Source organism: Lithobates pipiens, unplaced genomic scaffold (genome assembly GCF_037356315.1).
Source record: "Lithobates pipiens isolate NorthernLeopardFrog02 unplaced genomic scaffold, aLitPip1_a1.2 Scaffold_25, whole genome shotgun sequence".
NCBI lineage: Eukaryota > Metazoa > Chordata > Amphibia > Anura > Ranidae > Lithobates > Lithobates pipiens.
The window spans coordinates 11,140,540-11,163,551 of NW_027507787.1; the positions used below are offsets into that span (position 1 = coordinate 11,140,540).

The window sequence follows — 23,012 nt, forward strand, 5'->3', positions numbered from 1 at the left end:
TTGGGTGGGTGCACTTATTGAAGATAGGTATCCCAGTAGACTTTATATTTTATAAGCATTACGTAGTTGTTCATTGTTTAGCTGTGTGGCGTTCTCCGCTCGTTAGTTTGTCTTCTTTTTTAACCGATGGCACAATTGATACAGGGTAAATCCATTAATATCGGGTCTTGGAATGTGAGGGGCTTGGGCACCCCGGTAAAAAAAGCGATAGTTTTTGCTATGTTGGAGAGATTTGATGTTGGACTGGCTTGTTTGCAGGAGACCCACCTAACCAATATGTCTAAATCACTGTTAAATAACAGGAAATATCAACAACAATATCACTCAGTATACTCCTCCTATTCAAGGGGGGTAAGTGTGATAATAAAGGAGGGGGTGAACTTCTCCTGCAACCAGGTCAGCATAGATGAGTTGGGTCGATATGTTTTCCTGTATGGTAAACTTGAGGGCAGCCATTGTATTCTGGCAAATATATATATACCCCCACCGTTTAAAATGGAAGTTATGTACAAACTGATGGAATTTATTGGGGATAAAGAAGACATCCCGATTATAGCGATGGGAGACTTCAATAAAGTCCTGGATGTAAATTATGATAGGTTCCCCCCTAAGGTGCGGCCCGGGGACTTAGGTGAAACCAGGCTGAGCTGCTTCCTGAATGAAATAGGTTTAAAGGACCTTTGGAGAGAGAGGCATCCGAGAGTTAAACAATACTCTTGCTCGTCAGGATCTCATGGTACCCTTTCTAGGATAGATATGGTTATAGGAAATGTGGAAATGGCACAAAACATAAGGGAGATAGAATATATGCCTAGAGGGATCTCAGACCACTCCTTGGTGAGGGTCGTGCTTAATACGGGGGTCAAAAAAATTCAAGGGTGTTGGAAGATTAGTCCTTTTTGGCTGGAACTCATGAAGGACGAAGCGGAGGTTAAACTAAGATTAAGAGAGTTTATAAGCTTTAATGCGGGCACGGCGCCAATGAGTGTGATCTGGGATACCCTAAAGGCGTTTATTAGGGGTACTTTGATCCAACAGGTAGCAAGAATGAAGAGAAAATCCAGGCTATGGGAGGAGAGTATTAGGAAGGAACTCTTAGAAGCAGAGAGTGCCTATGTCATGGACCCAACCCCAGAAAATCAAAAAATTTGGTTAAATAAACAACAAGGTTATAAAATAGCGATTATAAAAAAAGAAGAGAGTAAATGAATATTTGTGAAACAGCGCTATTTTGGAGAAGGGGAGGGGGTGGGAAGATTGCTCGCACAGTTGGTTAAGACAAACTCTCCCCCCTCAGTCATTTCAAGTATTAGAAACTCAAACGGGGTGACATCATGTAAGAGTGAGGAGATAGTAGAAATTTTTGGAAATTACTACAGGGAGCTGTACCAGTCACAAGGTTCAGGGGAGGAAGGTGTAATGGATAGCTTCCTGGAAAATCTAGAAATGGTGACTCTTACTCGGGAGGAACGGGAAACCTTAGATGCCCCGATAACCATTAATGAGCTACAACAGGCAGTGGCTGGGATGCCAAATCAGAAGGCCCCCGGCCCGGATGGGCTCCCGGTAGAAATATATAAATATTATGGAGAACTCCTACTCCCTGAGTTGCATAAGACATTAATAGACTCAGCGGAAGGGAGACATTTACCTGCATCAATGACAGAGGCAACGATTATAGTGATCCCCAAAGCGGATAAGGACCCGCTGGAAGTAGCCTCGTACAGGCCAATATCGCTATTGAATGCGGATGAAAAAATCTTAGCTAAAGTACTTTCAAATAGGTTGAATCAATTCATGACAAAGTTAGTACACCCAGATCAAACGGGGTTTATTATGGGAAGATCCACTAGTATGAACATCAGAAGAACCTTCCTAAATATGCAGATCCCAGTAGAGAATGTGGGGGCAAGGGCCATAATGTCTTTGGATGTAACAAAAGCTTTTGACAGCCTAGAGTGAAATTTTCTGTGGCGGGTGTTGGAGAAAGTAGGACTGGGCCCCGCCTTTATTGGCTGGATTAAAAAGATGTACCATGCCCCTAGCGCCAGGGTAAGGGCCAATGGTAGGTACTCAGAAAAGATTGAAATGAGCAGAGGGACAAGGCAAGGTTGTCCCTTGTCCCCTCTGCTCTTTGCGTTGGCCATAGAGCCATTAGCTATAGCTATTAGGGCCAATTCCGGGATCAGGGGATTTCAAAGAAGCGGAGAGAGACAGGAAAAGATCGCTTTATACGCAGATGACGTGTTACTGTTCCTGGGAGATACCGGACCATCTCTGGCGCAGGCAGTTACCTTAGTAGAAGGTTTCGGAAATTTTTCAGGGCTGGCTATTAATTGGGCGAAATCCGAGCTGCTCCAAGTCGACCCCCTGGATGCTGCAGCTCCGCTGCCGGGGATAAGGGTGAGAGAGGTAGATGCGCTGAAGTACCTTGGCATATATTTGACATTGAACCCTGATCAATATATCAATAAAAATTTAATTCCTCTCCTGCATAAATTTAAGCGCAAATGCGACGTCTGGAGTAAACTCCTGCTCTCAGTAATGGGTCGTTGCAGCCTGATCAAGATGATCTGGTTGCCACAGCTGCTGTATGTTTTGCATAATGCACCGGTATGGATATGTAAAAAATGGTTTAAGAAATTGGAGACCCTTTTTTGGGAGCTTATCTGGAAGAAAGGCACGGCCCGGATACGACTCCAGACGCTGCAGATGACAATAGATAGAGGAGGCCTGGCAGTTCCACACCCTAGGAATTACTACCTGGCGGCGCAGATGCAGCACCTGGCGGGTTGCGACTCGGAGCAGGGAAGAAAGCTAAAAGGAGGGATTAGAATGATAGGAGCCCCACATGAGCTTATAGCCGAGGTCCTGGAGGCCGACTCCTTTCAGCACAACAACTCGATAACTAAAATGTTAGGTAAGACTTGGAAAGCGGTGAAATTAAAAATGGGCTTTTCAGGGCTGTTAGAATCTACACCTCTTTGGGACAACAAAAACCTACCGGAAATATTTATTATCGGTAAGATTAAGTCATGGGAAAGGAAGGGTATAACTAAACTGATCCATCTTCATGACGGAGGGGTCTTAAGGACATTCTCGGATTTAAAAAAAATATACGATATACCACAACACTCATTTTTCAGTTACCTGCAGGTGAGACACGCCTTAGCAGCACAGTTTGGGGGAAATATGCCACAGTGGGATAAAATACCTCTACTCCGGAAGGTGCTCATGTCAGATAGGGCAAAGGGGTGCACCTCAGGAATTTATAAGCAGCTAGGTATGAATTCTAATCAGGAAATTGATTATCCGAATCTGAAGAGGAAATGGGAAGAGGATATAGGGGAAATATTAGATACGCAGTGGAGGAGAATAATGGAATTAGGGCCAGTGACCTCGATCTCCCCTTCCCAAAAGATCTCACAATTGATGTTAGTGCATAGGGCTTATTATACGCCTAAAAGATTATGCCTGTTTGGTAGGAGAGTAGACGACAGATGCCCTAGATGCCGGGGACAGGGAGATCTTCTACACATGGTATGGCGCTGCCCGAAGCTTTTTCGGTATTGGAGAGAAGTAGTGGCGAGTATTAATAGGATCTTTAAGCTAGAAATGGCATTGGACCCGATTCTGTGCGTGTTGGGATGTAGGCAGGAGCCGAGAGAAGGGAAATACATCACGGTGGCAGTGGTACGATGCCTATATCAAGCACGCAGATTGATTGTGCAAAGATGGCAAGCTGAGAGGGCCCCTACGGTAGGAGAAAGGACCCAAAGTATTAACGAACTAGTTTGGAAAGAGAAGACATTGTATGTAAGGAGAGGAAATTTTAGAGAGTGGAAGGGAATATGGACCCCATGGATAACTGAGATGGGACACCCTATAGATTAAAAGGAATGTGTAGAGAGAGATATAGGAGATATAGTGGTAGCATATTGATGTCTCTGTGCATTTGGGCGTTTGGGAGGGATGTGCTGAAGAAAAAAAAAAAAAAAAAAAGGTTGAGAACTAGTGGTCCCGTTTGATGGTGCACACTCAAGCATAAAATAAGAAAATTGACTATTTAAATGCTGAGGAACCCCATTCTGCGGAGAATGGAAAGCAGCACATCATTATAATTGTACGCAGCATCAGCAAGCTGAACGTGTCGGCTGAGCCATCAATCTCAGAAGCTTAAAGCTGAGATCTAGTGGTCCCATTTGTTGGCGCAGGCTCAAGCATAAAATAAGAAAAGGGCCTATTTAAATGCTGAGGAACCCAATTCTGCGGAGAATGGATAGCAGCACATTATAACTGTGCATGGCATCAACCAGCTGAATGTGTCGGGTGAGCCATCAATGACAGAGGCTTAAAACTGAGAACTAGTGGTTCTGTTTGATGGTGCAGGCTTGAGTATAAAATAAGAAAAGTGACTATTTAATTGCTGAGGAACCCCATTCTGCGGAGAATGGACAGCAGCACATTATCATAAGTGTGAACAGCATCAGCTAACTGAAGGTGTCGGCTGAGCCATCAATGTCAGAGGCTTAAAGCTGAGAACTAGTGGTCCCGTTTGATGGTGCACGCTCGAGCATGAAGTAAGAAAAGGGACTATTGCATTGCTGAGGAACTCCATTTTGCAGAGAATGGAAAGCAGCACATCATTATAATTGTGAACAGCATCAGCCAACTGAACGTGTCGGCTGAGACACCAATGTGAGAGGCTAAAAGTTGAGAACTAGTGGTCCTGTTTGTTGTACACTCAAACATAAAATAAGGAGAGGGCCTATTTAAATGCAGATGAACCCCATTCTGCGGAGAATGGATAGAAGCACATCATTATAATTGTGCACACCTCAGCCAGCTGAACGTGTCGGCTGAGCCATCAATGTCAGAGGCTTAATGCGGAGAAATAGTGTCCCGTTTGATGGTGCACGCTAGATGATAAAATACGATGACGGCCTATTTAAATACTGAGGAACCCCATGCTCTGCAGAGGATGGAAAGCAGCACATAATTATAATTGTGAACTTCATCAACCAGCTGAACGCGTCGGCTGAGCCATCAATGTCAGAGGCTTAAAGTTAAGAACTAGTGGTCCCGTTTGATGGTGCACGCTCGAGCATGAAATAGGAAGAGGGCCTATTTAAATGCTGAGGAACCCCATTCTGCAGAGAATAGAAAGCAGCACATCATTATAATTGTGAACAGCATCAGGCAGTTGAACGTTTTGCCTGAGCCATCAATATCAGAGGCTTAAGGCTTAGAACCAGTGGTCCCGTTTGTTGGTGCACGCTCGAGCATAAAATAGGAAGAGGACCTATTTAATTGCTGAGGAACCCCATTCTGCAGAGAATAGAAAGCAGCACATCATCATAATTGTGAACAGCATCAGCCATTCTGCGGAGGATGGATAGCAGCACATCATTCTAATTGTTCATAGCATCAGTCAGTTGAACGTGTTGGCCAAGCCACCAATGTCAGAGGCTTATAGCTGAGAACTAGTGGTCCCTTTTGATGGTGCACGCTCGAGCATAATAAAAGAAAAGGGACTATTTATTTGCTGATTAACCCCATTCTGCGGAGAATTGGAAAGCAGCACATCATTATAATTGTACACAGCATCGGCCGAGCCACCAATGTCAGAGGCTTAAAGCTGAGAACTAGTGGTTCTGTTTGATGGTGCACGCTCGAGCATAAAATAAGGAGAGGGCCTATTTAAATGCTGAGGAACCCCAATATGCGAATAAAGGAAAACAGCACATCATTATAATTGTGAACAGCAACAGCCAGCTGAACGTGTCGGCTGAGTCAGCAGTCAGTGGCTTAAAGCTGAGAACTAGTGGTCCCGTTTGTTGGTGCACGCTAGAGGATAAAAAAAGATTACGGCCTATTTAAATGCTGGAGGAACCCCATTCTGCGGAGGATGGAAAGCAGCACATCATTATAATTGTGCATAGCATCAGCCAGTTGAACGTTTCGTCTGAGCCATCAATGACAGAGGCTTAAATCTGAGAACTAGTGGTTCTGTTTGATGGTGCAGGCTCGAGCATAAAATAAGAAAAGTACCTATTTAAATGTTGAGGAACCCCATTCTGCGGAGAATGGAAAGCAGCACATCATTATAATTGTGAACAGCATCAGCCAGCTGAACGTGTCTGCTGAGCTACCAATGTTAGAGACTTAAAATTGAGAACTAGTGGTCCCGTTTAATGGTGCACACTCAAGCATAAAATAAGAAAATTGACTATTTAAATGCTGAGGAACCCCATTCTGCGGAGGATGGAAAGCAGTGCATCATTATAATTGTGAACAGCATCAGTCAGTTGAGAACTAGTGGTCAAGTTTGATGGTGCGCGCTCGAGCATAATATAAGATAACAGCCTATTTAAATGCTGAGGAACCCCATTCTGCGGAGGATGGAAAGCAGCGCATCATTATAATTTGGCATAGCATCAGCCAGTTGAACGTGTCGGCTGAACCACCAATGATAGAGGCTTAAAGTTGAGAACTAGTTGTCACGTTTGATGGTGCACGCTCAAGCATAAAATAAGATGACGGCCTATTTAAATACATAGGAACCCCATTCTGCGGAGAATAGAAAGCAGCACATCATCATAATTGTGAACAGCATCAGCCAGCTGAATGTATCGGCTGAGCCATCAATGTCAGAGGCTTAAAGCTCAGATCTTGTGGTCCCATTTGTTGGTGCACGCTCGAGTATAAAATAAGAAAAGGGAGGACTATACTTTCAGGGATCATTTCTGTAGGATGCAAAGGGAAAAATGTGCTCGAGTGTCCATACTCATCTTCAACAATGAATTTTAGGGTTCTTGTCTCATTAGGACTCCTGTTAGCAGTGCTGCTCTCTGCAGATGCTGCCACTGTTTGATGACTTGGTCATCTTTCCAGATGGGAAGATGGTAGGCAGGAACTCATTCAGAGTGGTTGTTTGAACGCCACCAATGTGAGAGGCTTAAGGTTGAGAACTAGTGGTCCCGTTGGTGCACACTCGAGTATAAAATAAGGAGAGGGCCTATTTAATTGCTGAGGAACCCCATTCTGCAGAGAATGGAAAGCAGCACATCATCATAATTGTGAACAGCATCAGCCAGTTGAACGTGCCGGCTGAGCCATCAATGTCAGAGGCTTAAAATTGAGAACTAGTGGTTCCGTTTGATGGTGCACACTCAAGCATAAAATAAGAAAATTGACTATTTAAATGCTGAGGAACCCTGTTCTGCGGAGGATGGAAAGCAGCGCATCATTATAATTGTGCATAGCATCAGCCAGTTGAACGTTTCAGCTGAGCAATCAGTGACAGAGGCTTAAATCTGAGATCTAGTGGTCCCATTTGTTGGTGCAGGCTCGAGCATAAAATAAGAAAAGGGCCTATTTAAATGCTGAGGAACCCAATTCTGCTGAGAATGGATAGCAGCACATCATTATAACTGTGCATGGCATCACCCAGTTGAATGTTTCGGATGAGCCATCAACGACAGAGGCTTAAATCTGAGAACTAGTGGTTCTGTTTGATGGTGCAGGCTCGAGCATAAAATAAGAAAAGTGACTAATTGCTGAGGAACCCCATTCTGCGGAGAATGGACAGCAGCACATTATCATAATTGTGAACAGCATCAGCCAGCTGAAGGTGTCGGCTAAGCCATCAATGTCAGAGGCTTAAAGCTGAGAACTAGTGGCCCCATTTGATGGTGCACGCTTGAGCACGAATTAAGAAAAGGGACTATTGCATTACTGAGGAACCCCATTTTGCAGAGAATGGAAAGCAGCACATCATTATAATTGTGAACAGCATCAGCCAACTGAACGTGTCGGCTGAGCCACCAATGTGAGAGGCTTAAATTTGAGAACTAGTGGTCCCGTTTGTTGTACGCTCAAACATAATATAAGGAAAGGGCCTATTTAAATGCAGAAGAATCCCATTCTGCGGAGCATTAGTAGAAGCACATCATTATAATTGTGCACACCTCAGCCAGCTGAACGTGTCGGCTGAGCCATCAATGTCAGAGGCTTAATGCGGAGAAATAGTGTCCCGTTTGATGGTGCATGCTAGAGGATAGAATACGATGACGGCCTATTTAAATGCTGAGGAACCCCATGCTCTGCAGAGGATGGAAAGCAGCACATAATTATAATTGTGAACTTCATCAACCAGCTGAACGCGTTGGCTGAGCCATCAATGTCAGAGGCTTAAAGTTAAGAACTAGTGGTCCCGTTTGTTGGTGCACGCTCGAGCATGAAATAGGAAGAGGGCCTATTTAAATGCTGAGGAACCCTATTCTGCGGAAAATGGAAAGCAGCACATCATTATAATTGTGCAAAACATCAGGCAGTTGAACGTTTTGCCTGCGCCATTAATATCAGAGGCTAAAGGCTTAGAACCAGTGGTCCCGTTTGTTGGTGCACGCTCGAGCATAAAATAGGAAGAGGGCCTATTTAATTGCTGAGGAACCCCATTCTGCGGAGAATGGAAAGCAGCGCATCATTATAATTGTGAACAGCATCAGCCAGCTGAACGTGTCGGCCGAGCCACCAATGTGAGAGGCTTAAGGTTGAGAACTAGTGGTCCTGTTTGTTGGTGCACACTCGAGTATAAAATAAGGAGAGGGCCTATTTAATTGCTGAAGAACCCCATTCTGCGGAGAATGGAAAGCGGCACATCTTTATAATTGTGAACAGCCTCAGCCAGCTGAACGTGTCGGCTGAGCCATCAATGTCAGAGGCTTAAAGCTGAGAACTAGTGGTCCCGTTTGTTGGTGTACGCTCGACCATGAAATAAGGAGAGGGCCTATTAAAATGCTGAGGAACCCCATTCTGCGGAGAATGGAAAGCAGCACATCATTATAATTGTACGCAGCATCAGCCAGCTGAACGTGTTGGCCGAGCCACCAATGTCAGAGGCTTAAATTTGAGAACTAGGGCTTCTGTTTGATGGTGCACACTCGAGCATAAAAAAAGATTACGGCCTATTTAAATGCTGAGGAACCCCATTCTGCGGAGGATGGATAGCAGCACATCATTATAATTGTTCATAGCATCAGCCAGTTGAACGTGTTGGCCAAGCCACCAATGTCAGAGGCTTATAGCTGAGAACTAGTGGTCCCATTTGATGATGCACGCACGAGCATAATATAAGAAAAGGGACTATATATTTGCTGAGGAACCCCATTCTGCGGAGAATTGGAAAGCAGCACATCATTATAATTGTACACAGCATCGGCCGAGCCACCAATGTCAGAGGCTTAAAGTGGTTGTAAACCCTTACAAACCACTTTGACCTACAGGTAAGCCTAGATTAAGGCTTACCTGTAGGTCCAAGCAATATCTCCTAAACCTATATGGTTTAGGAGATATTTGCCCGAAAACGGGCACCGCTGTCTATGGCGCATGCGCCGTAGACAGCGGCGCGCAGGCGCACTGAGCGCGGCATTCTCAGCGACGGAGCTGCCGCGCGTGTCGGCTCCCGTTCGCATGCGCGGGAGTGACGTCATCGCGGCTTCGCCGAATGACAGCTGCATAGCTGCAAGACCCCACCAACAAGATGGATGCGGCGGACTACAGGGGACAGCGGCGACTTCGCTGGCTCCTGTGTCAGGTAAGTGACACATAATGGGCTACTATGCGATGCATAGTAGTCCATTATGCTTTGCCTTTGCAGGGAATGAAAGAGGAAGTAAACTCATCAGGGTTTACTTCCTCTTTAAAGCTGAGAACTAGTGGTTCTGTTTGATGGTGCACACTCAAGCATAAAATAAGGAGAGGGCCTATTTAAATGCTGAGGAACCCCATTCTGTGGAGAATGGAAAGCAGCACATCATTATAAATGTGAATAGCATCATGCAGCTGAACGTGTCTGCTGAGCCACCAATGTCAAAGGATTAAAGCGAAGAAATAGTGGTCCCGTTTGTTGGTGCACGCTCGAGCATAAACTATGAGGAGGGCCTATTTAAATGCTGAGGAAACCCAATATGCGAATAAAGGAAAACAGCACATCATTATAATTGTGAACAGCATCAGCCAGCTGAACGTGTCGGCTGAACCATCAATGTCAGAGGCTTAAAGCTGAGAACTAGTGGTCCCGTTTGTTGGTGCACGCTAGAGGATAAAATAAGATGACGGCCTATTTAAATGCTGGAGGAACCCCATTCTGCGGAGGATGGAAAGCAGCGCATTATAATTGTGAATAGCATCAGCCAACTGAACCTGTCGGCTGAGCCACCAATGTGAGAGGCTTAAAGTTGAGAACTAGTGGTCCCGTTTGTTGTTGTACGCTCAAACATAAAATAAGGAGAGGGCCTATTTAAATGCAAAAGAACCCCATTCTGCGGAGAATGGATGGAAGCACATCATTATAATTGTGAACAGCATCAGCTAGCTGAACGTGTTGGCTGAGCCATCAATCTCAGAGGCTTAAAGCGGAGAAATAGTGGTCCCGTTGGATGGTGCATGCTCAAGCATAAAATAAGATGACGGCCTGTTTAAATGCTGAGGTACCCCATTCTGCGGAGGATGGAAAGCAGTACATCATTATAATTGTGAACAGCATCAGCCAGTTGAGAACTAGTGGTCAAGTTTGATGGTGCGCGCTCGAGCATAATATAAGAAAAGGGACTATTTAATTGCTGAGGAACCCCATTCTGTGAAGGATGGATAGCAGCACATCATTATAATTGTGAACAGCATCAGCCAGCTGAATGTGTCTGCTGAGCTACCAATGTTAGAGGCTTAAAGTTGAGAACTAGTGGTCAAGTTTGATGGTGCGCACTCGAGCATAAAATAAGATAACGGCCTATTTAAATGCTGAGGAACCCCATTCTGCGGAGGATTTAAAGCAGCGCATCATTATAATTGTGCATAGCATCAGCCAGTTGAACGTGTCGGCTGAGCCACCAATGATAGAGGCTTAAAGTTGAGAACTAGTTGTCCCGTTTCATGGTGCACGCTCAAGCATAAAATAAGATGACGGCCTATTTAAATACATAGGAACCCCATTCTGCAGAGAATAGAAAGCAGCACATCATCATAATTGTGAACACCATCAGCCAGCTGAATGTATCAGCTGAGCCATCAATGTCAGAGGCTTAAAGCTCAGATCTTGTGGTCCCATGTGTTGGTGCACGCTCGAGTATAAAATAAGAAAAGGGAGGACTATACTTTCAGGGATCATTTCTGCAGGATGCAAAGGGAGAAATGTGCTCGAAAGTGTCCATACTCATCTTCCACGATGATGAATTTTAGGGTTCTTGTCTCATTAGGACTCCTGTTGGCAGTGCTGCTCTCTGCAGATGCTGCCACCGTTTGATGACTTGGTCATCTTTCCAGATGGGAAGATAGTAGGCAGGAACTCATTCAGAGTGGTTGTTTGAACGCCACCAATGTGAGAGGCTTAAGGTTGAGAACTAGTGGTCCCGTTTGTTGGTGCACACTCGAGTATAAAATAAGGAGAGGGCCTATTTAATTGCTGAGGAACCCCATTCTGCAGAGAATGGAAAGCAGCACATTATCATAATTGTGCACAGCATCAGCCAGTTGAACATTTCGGCTGAGCCATCAGTGACAGAGGCTTAAATCTGAGAACTACTGGTCCCGTTTTATGGTGCATGCTTGAGCATAAAATAGGAAGAGGACCTATTAAAATGCTGAGGAACCCCATTCTGCGGAGAATGGAAAGCAGCACATCATTATAATTGTGAACAGCATCAGCCAACTGAACCTGTCGGCTGAGCCATCAATGTGAGAGGCTTAAAGTTGAGAACTAGTGGTCCCGTTTGTTGTACGCTCAAACATAAAATAAGGAGAGGGCCTAGTTAAATGCAGAAGAACCCCATTCTGCGGAGAAAGGATAGAAGCACATCATTATAATTGTGCACATCTCAGCCAGCTGAACGTGTCGGCTGAGCCATCAATGTCAGAGGCTTAATGCGGAGAAATAGTGGTCCCGTTTGATGGTGCACGCTAGAGGATAAAATACGATGACGGCCTATTTAAATGCTGAAGAACCACATGCTCTGCAGAGGATGGAAAGCAGCACATAATTATAATTGTGAACTTCATCAACCAGCTGAATGCGTCGGCTGAGCCATCAATGTCAGAGACTTAAAGTTAAGAACTAGTGGTCCCGTTTGTTGGTGCACGCTCGAGCATGAAATTGGAAGAGGGCCTATTTAAATGCTGAGGAACCCTATTCTGCGGAAAATGGAAAGCAGCGCATCATTATAATTGTGCAAAACATCAGGCAGTTGAATGTTTTGCCTGAGCCATCAATATCAGAGGCTTAAGGCTTAGAGCTAGTGGTCCCGTTTGTTGGTGCACGCTCGAGCATAAAATAGGAAGAGGGCCTATTTAATTGCTCAGGAACCCCATTCTGCGTAGAATTGGAAAGCAGCACATCATTATAATTGTACACAGCATCGGCCGAGCCACCAATGTCAGAGGCTTAAAGTGGTTTTAAATCCTTACAAACCACTTTGACCTACAGGTAAGCCTAGATTAAGGCTTACCTGTAGGTCCAAGCAATATCTCCTAAACCTATATGGTTTAGGAGATATTGGCCCGAAAACGGGCACCACTAAGCGAGGCATTCTCAGCGACGGAGCTGCCGTGTGTGTCGGCTCCCGTTCGCATGCGTGGGAGTGACGTCATCGCGGCTTCGCCGAATGACAGCGGCGGAGCTGCAAGACCCCACCAACAAGATGGATGCGGCGGACTACAGGGGACAGCGGCGACTTTGCTGGCTCCTGTGTCAGGTAAGTGACACATAATGGGCTACTATGCGATGCATAGTAGTCCATTATGCTTTGCCTTTGCAGGGAATGAAAGAGGAAGTAAACTCATCAGGGTTTACTTCCTCTTTAAAGCTGAGAACTAGTGGTTCTGTTTGATGGTGCACACTCAAGCATAAAATAAGGAGAGGGCCTATTTAAATGCTGAGGAACCCCATTCTGTGGAGAATGGAAAGCAGCACATCATTATAAATGTGAACAGCATCATGCAGCTGAACGTGTCTGCTGAGCCACCAATGTCAGAGGATTAAAGCGAAGAAATAGTGGTCCCGTTTGTTGGTGCATGCTCGAGCATAAACTATGAAGAGGGCCTATTTAAATGCTGAGGAACCCCAGTATGCGAATAAAGGAAAACAGCACATCATTATAATTGTGAACAGCATCAGCCAGCTGAACGTGTCGGCCGAGCCATCAATGTCAGAGGCTTAAAGCTGAGAACTAGTGGTCCCGTTTGTTGGTGCACGCTAGAGGATAAAATAAGATGACGGCCTATTTAAATGCTGGAGGAACCCCATTCTGCGGAGGATGGAAAGCAGCACATTATAATTGTGCATAGCATCAGCCAGTTGAACGTTTCGTCTGAGCCATCAATGACAGAGGCTTAAATCTGAGAACTAGTGGTCCCGTTTGATGGTGCACGCGCGAGCATGAAGTAAGAAAAGGGACTATTGCATTGCTGAGGAACCCCATTTTGCAGAGAATGGAAAGCAGCACATCATTATAATTGTGAACAGCATCAGCAAACTGAACGTGTCGGCTGAGCACCAATGTGAGAGGCTTAAAGTTGAGAACTAGTGGTCCCGTTTGTTGTACACTCAAACATAAAATAAGGAGAGGGCCTATTTAAATGCAAAAGAACCCCATTCTGCGTGGAATGGATGGAAGCACCTAATTATAATTGTGAACAGCATCAGCCAGCTGAACGTGTCGGCTGAGCCATCAATCTCAGAGGCTTAAAGCAGAGAAATAGTGGTCCCGTTGGATGGTGCATGCTCAAGCATAAAATAAGATAACGGCCTATTTAAATGCTGAGGTACCCCATTCTGCGGAGGATGGAAAGCAGTACATCATTATAATTGTGAACAGCATCAGTCGGTTGAGAACTAGTGGTCAAGTTTGATGGTGCGCGCTCGAGCATAATATAAGAAAAGGGACTATTTAATTGCTGAGGAACCCCATTCTGCGAAGGATGGATAGCAGCACATCATCATAATTGTGAACAGCATCAGCCAGCTGAACGTATCGGCTGAGCCACCAATGTCAGAGGCTTAAAGCTCAGATCTAGTGGTCCCATTTGTTGGTGCACGCTCGCGTATAAATTAAGAAAAGGGAGGACTATACTTTCAGGGATCATTTCTGTAGGATGCAAAGGGAGAAATGTGCTCAAAAGTGTCCATACTCATCTTCCACGATGATGAATTTTAGGGTTCTTGTCTCATTAGGACTCCTGTTGGCAGTGCTGCTCTCTGCAGATGCTGCCACCGTTTGATGACTTGGTCATCTTTCCAGATGGGAAGATGATAGGCAGGAACTCATTCAGAGTGGTTGTTTGAACGCCACCAATGTGAGAGGCTTAAGGTTGAGAACTAGTGGTCCCGTTTGATGGTGCACACTCAAGCATAAAATAAGAAAATTGACTATTTAAATGCTGAGAAACCCCATTCTGCGGAGAATGGAAAGCAGCACATCATTATAATTGTACGCAGCATCAGCAAGCTGAACGTGTCGGCTGAGCCATCAATCTCAGAAGCTTAAAGCTGAGATCTAGTGGTCCCATTTGTTGGCGCAGGCTCAAGCATAAAATAAGAAAAGGGCCTATTTAAATGCTGAGGAACCCAATTCTGCGGAGAATGGATAGCAGCACATTATAACTGTGCATGACATCAACAGTGGCGGAACTACCGCCATAGCAACACATGCGGGCGCTATGGGGCCCACAGTCAAGTGGGGCCCGGTGAGGATAGGCGCTGTGGCTCCGCGGGAGATAGCGGGCGGCTCCGCGGGTAGTCAGCGGGCGGCTCCGCGGGTGGTCCGCGGGTGGTCCTCGGGCGGCTCCACGGGCGGTCCGCGGGCGGCTCCGCGGGTGATAGTGGGAGGCAGATGAGAGTGGCCGGTCCGCTTGTGAGAGAGTGGGCATGAGCGGGCTGGCCAATCAGGGAGCTGACGGGCGAGGGAGCATAGAGATGACATCATCTCTCGCCGACCTCTCATCCCTGCAGTGCAGTTCCCCCTCACTGTGCAGGCAGCCAGGAAGCAGAGAGATGACATTATCTCTCTGCTGCCTGACTCTGTGACACAGCAGGAAAGTGGCAGAGCAAGTGACAATCCATAATGTGTGGCAGGCGACGTGGCAAGTGACAACCCGGGACGTGGCAAGTGACAATCTGTAACGTGTGGCAGGTGACGTGGCAAGTGAAAATCCATGACGTGGCAAATGACAATCCATAATGTGTGGCAGGCAACATGGCAAGTGACAACCAGGGACGTGGCAAGTGACAATCCGTAACGTGTGGCAGGTGACATGGCAAGTGAAAATCCGTGACGTGACAAGTGACAATCCGTAATGTGTGGCAGGTGACGTGGCAAGTGACAACCCGGGACGTGCAAGTGACAATCCATAATGTGTGGCAAGTGACAATCTAGGATGTGGTAAGTGACAATCTGTAATGTGTGGCAAGCTAGGACGTGGCAAGTGACAATCCGTAATGTGTGGCAGGTGACGTGTCAAGTGACAACCTGAATGTGGCAAGTGACAATCCATAACATGTGGCAGGTGACGTGGCAAGTGAAAATCCGTGACGTGACAAGTGACAATCCGTAATGTGTGGCAGGTGACGTGGCAAGTGACAATCCGTAATGTGTGGCAGGTGACGGGGCAAGTGACAACTCGAGACGTGGCAAGTGACAATCTAGGACATGGCAAGTGACAATCCGTAATGTGTGGCAGGTAACGTGGCAAGTGACAATCCAGGACGTGGCAAGTGGACAATCCGCAACATGTGGCAGGTGACATTCTGCAACGTGTGACAAGTGACAATCTGCATCTGGTGGCAGGCGACGTGGCAAGTGGACAATCCGCAATGTGTAGCAGGTGATGTGACAAGTGACAATCCTTAATGTGTGGTAAGTGACAATCCAGGACGTGGCAAGTGACAATCCATAATGTGTGGCAAGTGACAATCCAGGACGTGGCAAGTGACAATCCATAATGTGTGGCAAGTGACAATCCATAATGTGTGGCAAGTGACAATCCAGGACGTGGCAAGTGACAATCCATAATGTGTGGCAGGTGACTTGGCAAGTGACAATCTGGGATGTGGCAAGTGGACAATCCGCAACATGTGGTAGGTGACATTCCGCAATGTGTGATAAGTTACAATCTGCATCTGGTGGCAGGCGATGATGGCAAGTGACACGCTCAGGGATCCCACTGATTTAGCATTATGGTGAGTTGAACTATTTCATTTTATATAACAGAACAGAAATTGGTTAGAAGGCATGGATGTCAGCAATGTGTTCCCTTCAGGGGCTGCATACAGTATACTGCATACTTTGTTGTTCAAAATTAATATAAGCGCTTGCCTGGGTACTGTGCCACATGGGTGTGGTAGTCTGTTGTTTAATGGCATTAGTTCATTTTTTTTTGGTGGGGGGGGGCCCATGCAACATTTTGCTATGGGGCCCTGTGATTTCTAGTTACGCCCCTGGACATCAACCAGCTGAATGTGTCGGGTGAGCCATCAATGACAGAGGCTTAAAACTGAGAACTAGTGGTTCTGTTTGATGGTGCACGCTCGAGTATAAAATAAGAAAAGTGACTATTTAATTGCTGAGGAACCCCATTCTGCGGAGAATGGACAGCAGCACATTATCATAAGTGTGAACAGCATCAGCCAACTGAAGGTATCGGCTGAGCCATCAATGTCAGAGGCTTAAAGCCGAGAACTAGTGGTCCCGTTTGATGGTGCACGCTCGAGCATGAAGTAAGAAAAGGGACTATTGCATTGCTGAGGAACCCCATTTTGCAAAGAATGGAAAGCAGCACATCATTATAATTGTGAACAGCATCAGCCAACTGAACGTGTCGGCTGAGCCAGCAATGTGAGAGGCTTAAAGTTGAGAACTAGTGGTCCTGTTTGTTGTACGCTCAAACATAAAATAAGGAGAGGGCCTATTTAAATGCAGATGAACCCCATTCTGCGGAGAATGGATAGAAGCACATCATTATAATTGTGCACACCTCAGCCAGCTGAACGTGTCGGCTGAGCCATCAATGTCAGAGGCTTAATGCGGAGAAATAGTGTCCCGTTTGAGGGTGCACGCTAGATGATAAAATACGATGACGGCCTATTTAAATGCTGAGGAACCCCATGCTCTGCAGAGGATGGAAAGCAGCACATAATTATAATTGTGAACTTCATCAACCAGCTGAACGCGTCGGCTGAGCCATCAATGTCAGAGGCTTAAAGTTAAGAACTAGTGGTCCCGTTTGATGGTGCACGCTCGAGCATGAAATAGGAAGAGGGCCTATTTAAATGCTGAGGAACCCCATTCTGCAGAGAATAGAAAGCAGCACATCATTATAATTGTGAACAGCTTTAGGCAGTTGAACGTTTTGCCTGAGCCATCAATATCAGAGGCTTAAGGCTTAGAACCAGTGGTCCCGTTTGTTGGTGCACGCTCGAGCATAAAATAGGAAGATGGCCTATTTAATTGCTGAGGAACCCCATTCTGCAGAGAATGGAAAGCAGCGCATCATTATAATTGTGAACAGCATCAGCCAGCTGAACGTGTCGGCCGAGCCACCAATGTGAGAGGCTTAAGGTTGAGAACTAGTGGTCCTGTTTGTTGGTGCACACTCGAGTATAAAATAAGGAGAGGGCCTATTTAATTGCTGAAGAACCCCATTCTGCGGAGAATGGAAAGCGGTACATCTTTATAATTGTGAACAGCCTCAGCCAGCTGAACGTGTCGGCTGAGCCATCAATGTCAGAGGCTTAAAGCTGAGAACTAGTGGTCCCGTTTGTTGGTGTACGCTCGACCATGAAATAAGGAGAGGGCCTATTAAAATGCTGAGGAACCGCATTCTGCGGAGAATGGAAAGCAGCACATCATTATAATTGTACGCAGCATCAGCCAGCTGAACGTGTTGGCCGAGCCACCAATGTCAGAGGCTTAAATTTGAGAACTAGGGCTTCTGTTTGATGGTGCACACTCGAGCATAAAAAAAGATTACGGCCTATTTAAATGCTGAGGAACCCCATTCTGCGGAGGATGGATAGCAGCACATCATTATAATTGTTCATAGCATCAGCCAGTTGAACGTGTTGGCCAAGCCACCAATGTCAGAGGCTTATAGCTGAGAACTAGTGGTCTCATTTGATGGTGCACGCTCGAGCATAATATAAGAAAAGGGACTATTTATTTGCTGAGGAACCCCATTCTGAGGAGAATTGGAAAGCAGCACATCATTATAATTGTACACAGCATCGGCCGAGCCACCAATGTCAGAGGCTTAAAGTGGTTGTAAACCCTTACAAACCACTTTGACCTACAGGTAAGCCTAGATTAAGGCTTACCTGTAGGTCCAAGCAATATCTCCTAAACCTATATGGTTTAGGAGATATTTGCCCGAAAACGGGCAACGCTGTCTACGGCGCATGCACCGTAGACAGCGGCGCGCAGGCGCACTGAGCGCGGCATTCTCAGCGACGGAGCTGCCGCGCGTGTCGGCTCCCGTTCGCATGCGCGGGAGTAACGTCATCGCGGCTTCGCCAAATGACAGCGGCGGAGCTGCAAGACCCCACCAACAAGATGGATGCGGTGGACTACAGGGGACAGCGGTGACTTCGCTGGCTCCTGTGTCAGGTAAGTGACACATAATGGTCTACTATGCGATGCATAGTAGTCCATTATGCTTTGCCTTTGCAGGGAATGAAAGAGGAAGTAAACTCATCAGGGTTTACTTCCTCTTTAAAGCTGAGAACTAGTGGTTCTGTTTGATGGTGCACACTCAAGTATAAAATAAGGAGAGGGCCTATTTAAATGCTGAGGAACCCCATTCTGTGGAGAATGGAAAGCAGCACATCATTATAAATGTGAACAGCATCATGCAGCTGAACGTGTCTGCTGAGCCACCAATGTCAGAGGATTAAAGCGAAGAAATAGTGGTCCCGTTTGTTGGTGCACGCTCGAGCATAAACTATGAAGAGGGCCTATTTAAATGCTGAGGAACCCCAATATGTGAACAAAGGAAAACAGCACATCATTATAATTGTGAACAGCATCAGCCAGCTGAACGTGTCGGCTGAGCCATCAATGTCAGAGGCTTAAAGCTGAGAACTAGTGGTCCCGTTTGTTGGTGCACGCTAGAGGATAAAATAAGATGACGGCCTATTTAAATGCTGGAGGAACCCCATTCTGCGGAGGATGGAAAGCAGCGCATCATAATTGTGCATAGCATCAGCCAGTTGAACGTTTCGTCTGAGCCATCAATGACAGAGGCTTAAATCTGAGAACTAGTGGTTCTGTTTGATGGTGCACGCGCGAGCATGAAGTAAGAAAAGGGACTATTGCATTGCTGAGGAACCCCATTTTGCAGAGAATGGAAAGCAGCACATCATTATAATTGTGAACAGCATCAGCAAACTGAACGTGTCGGCTGAGACACCAATGTGAGAGGCTTAAAGTTGAGAACTAGTGGTCCTGTTTGTTGTACGCTCAAACATAAAATAAGGAGAGGGCCTATTTAAATGCAGATGAACCCCATTCTGCGGAGAATGGATAGAAGCACATCATTATAATTGTGCACACCTCAATCAATGTCAGAGGCCTAATGCGGAGAAAAAGTGTCCCGTTTGATGGTGCACGCTAGATGATAAAATACGATGACGGCCTATTTAAATGCTGAGGAACCCCATGCTCTGCAGAGGATGGAAAGCAGCACATAATTATAATTGTGAACTTCATCAACCAGCTGAACGCGTCGGCTGAGCCATCAATGTCAGAGGCTTAAAGTTAAGAACTAGTGGTCCCGTTTGATGGTGCACGCTCGAGCATGAAATAGGAAGAGGGCCTATTTAAATGCTGAGGAACCCCATTCTGCAGAGAATAGAAAGCAGCACATCATTATAATTGTGAACAGCATCAGGCAGTTGAACGTTTTGCCTGAGCCATCAATATCAGAGGCTTAAGGCTTAGAACCAGTGGTCCCGTTTGTTGGTGCACGCTCGAGCATAAAATAGGAAGAGGGCCTATTTAATTGCTGAGGAACCCCATTCTGCAGAGAATGGAAAGCAGTGCATCATTATAATTGTGAACAGCATCAGCGAGCTGAACGTCTCGGCCGAGCCACCAATGTGAGAGGCTTAAGGTTGAGAACTAGTGGTCCTGTTTGTTTGTGCACACTCGAGTATAAAATAAGGAGAGGGCCTATTTAATTGCTGAAGAACCCCATTCTGCGGAGAATGGAAAGCGGTACATCTTTATAATTGTGAACAGCCTCAGCCAGCTGAACGTGTCGGCTGAGCCATCAATGTCAGAGGCTTAAAGCTGAGAACTAGTGGTCCCGTTTGTTGGTGTACGCTCGACCATGAAATAAGGAGAGGGCCTATTAAAATGCTGAGGAACCCCAATCTGCGGAGAATGGAAAGCAGCACATCATTATAATTGTACGCAGCATCAGCCAGCTGAACGTGTTGGCCGAGCCACCAATGTCAGAGGCTTAAATTTGAGAACTAGGGCTTCTGTTTGATGGTGCACACTCGAGCATAAAAAAAGATTACGGCCTATTTAAATGCTGAGGAACCCCATTCTGCAGAGGATGGATAGCAGCACATCATTATAATTGTTCGCAGCATCAGCCAGTTGAACGTGTTGGCCAAGCCACCAATGTCAGAGGCTTATATCTGAGAACTAGTGGTCCCATTTGATGGTGCACGCTCGAGCATAATATAAGAAAAGGGACTATTTATTTGCTGAGGAACCCCATTCTGCGGAGAATTGGAAAGCAGCACATCATTATAATTGTACACAGCATCGGCCGAGCCACCAATGTCAGAGGCTTAAAGTGGTTGTAAACCCTTACAAACCACTTTGACCTACAGGTAAGCCTAGATTAAGGCTTACCTGTAGGTCCAAGCAATATCTCCTAAACCTATATGGTTTAGGAGATATTTGCCCGAAAACGGGCACCGCTGTCTACGGCGCATGCGCCGTAGACAGCGGCCGTTCGCATGCGCGGGAGTGACGTCATCGCGGCTTCGCCGAATGACAGCGGCAGAGCATCAAGACCCCACCAACAAGATGGATGCGGCGGACTACAGGGGACAGCGGCGACTTCGCTGGCTCCTGTGTCAGGTAAGTGACACATAATGGGCTACTATGCGATGCATAGTAGTCCATTATGCTTTGCCTTTGCAGGGAATGAAAGAGGAAGTAAACTCATCAGGGTTTACTTCCTCTTTAAAGCTGAGAACTAGTGGTTCTGTTTGATGGTGCACACTCAAGCATAAAATAAGGAGAGGGCCTATTTAAATGCTGAGGAACCCCATTCTGTGGAGAATGGAAAGCAGCACATCATTATAAATGTGAACAGCATCATGCAGCTGAACATGTCTGCTGAGCCATCAATGTCAGAGGCTTAAAGCTGAGAACTAGTGGTCCCGTTTGTTGGTGCACGCTAGAGGATAAAATAAGATGACGGCCTATTTAAATGCTGGAGGAACCCCATTCTGCGGAGGATGGAAAGCAGCGCATCATAATTGTGCATAGCATCAGCCAGTTGAACGTTTCGTCTGAGCCATCAATGACAGAGGCTTAAATCTGAGAACTAGTGGTCCCGTTTGATGGTGCACGCGCGAGCATGAAGTAAGAAAAGGGACTATTGCATTGCTGAGGAACCCCATTTTGCAGAGAATGGAAAGCAGCACATCATTATAATTGTGAACAGCATCAGCAAACTGAACGCGTTGGCTGAGCACCAATGTGAGAGGCTTAAAGTTGAGAACTAGTGGTCTCGTTTGTTGTACACTCAAACATAAAATAAGGAGAGGGCCTATTTAAATGCAAAAGAACCCCATTCTGCATGGAATGGATGGAAGCACATCATTATAATTGTGAACAGCATCAGCCAGCTGAACGTGTCGGCTGAGCCATCAATCTCAGAGGCTTAAAGCAGAGAAATAGTGGTCCCGTTGGATGGTGCATGCTCAAGCATAAAATAAGATGACGGCCTATTTAAATGCTGAGGTACCCCATTCTGCGGAGGATGGAAAGCAGTACATCATTATAATTGTGAACAGCATCAGTCGGTTGAGAACTAGTGGTCAAGTTTGATGGTGCACGCTCGAGCATAATATAAGAAAAGGGACTATTTAATTGCTGAGGAACCCCATTCTGTGAAGGATGGATAGCAGCACATCATTATAATTGTGCATAGCTTCAGCCAGTTGACCGTGTCGGCTGAGTCACCAATGATAGAGGCTTAAAGTTGAGAACTAGTTGTCCCGTTTGATGGTGCACGCTCGAGCATAAAATAAGATGACGGCCTATTTAAATACATAGGAACCCCATTCTGCGAATAGAAAGCAGCACATCATCATAATTGTGAACAGCATCAGCCAGCTGAACGTATCGGCTGAGCCACCAATGTCAGAGGCTTAAAGCTCAGATCTTGTGGTCCCATTTGTTGGTGCACGCTCGAGTATAAAATAAGAAAAGGGAGGACTATACTTTCAGGGATCATTTCTGTAGGATGCAAAGGGAGAAATGTGCTCAAAAGTGTCCATACTCATCTTCCACGATGATGAATTTTAGGGTTCTTGTCTCATTAGGACTCCTGTTGGCAGTGCTGCTCTTTGCAGATGCTGCCACCGTTTGATGACTTGGTCATCTTTCCAGATGGGAAGATGATAGGCAGGAACTCATTCAGAGTGGTTGTTTGAATGCCACCAATGTGAGAGGCTTAAGGTTGAGAACTAGTGGTCCCGTTTGATGGTGCACACTCAAGCATAAAATAAGAAAATTGACTATTTAAATGCTGAGGAACCCCATTCTGCGGAGAATGGAAAGCAGCACATCATTATAATTGTACGCAGCATCAGCAAGCTGAACGTGTCGGCTGAGCCATCAATCTCAGAAGCTTAAAGCTGAGATCTAGTGGTCCCATTTGTTGGCGCAGGCTCAAGCATAAAATAAGAAAAGGGCCTATTTAAATGCTGAGGAACC

The 23,012-nt window shown here is 45.9% G+C and overlaps 4 non-coding genes across 4 annotated transcripts; all 4 read left to right on the plus strand.

Annotated features, from left to right (window-relative positions):
* The first annotated feature begins 6,721 nt into the window (after positions 1 to 6,721).
* Positions 6,722 to 6,931, plus strand: LOC143932523 (small nucleolar RNA U3). The gene has a single exon (XR_013262950.1). It is a non-coding gene; the product is annotated as a small nucleolar RNA U3 (small nucleolar RNA).
* A 4,216-nt stretch (positions 6,932 to 11,147) lies between these two features.
* On the plus strand, positions 11,148 to 11,362 carry LOC143932509 (small nucleolar RNA U3). The gene has a single exon (XR_013262939.1). It is a non-coding gene; the product is annotated as a small nucleolar RNA U3 (small nucleolar RNA).
* A 2,754-nt stretch (positions 11,363 to 14,116) lies between these two features.
* LOC143932485 (small nucleolar RNA U3) lies at positions 14,117 to 14,331 on the plus strand. Its single transcript, XR_013262918.1, has one exon. It is a non-coding gene; the product is annotated as a small nucleolar RNA U3 (small nucleolar RNA).
* Positions 14,332 to 22,507: 8,176 nt separating this feature from the next.
* LOC143932478 (small nucleolar RNA U3) lies at positions 22,508 to 22,722 on the plus strand. Its single transcript, XR_013262912.1, has one exon. It is a non-coding gene; the product is annotated as a small nucleolar RNA U3 (small nucleolar RNA).
* The last annotated feature ends 290 nt before the right edge of the window (positions 22,723 to 23,012 follow it).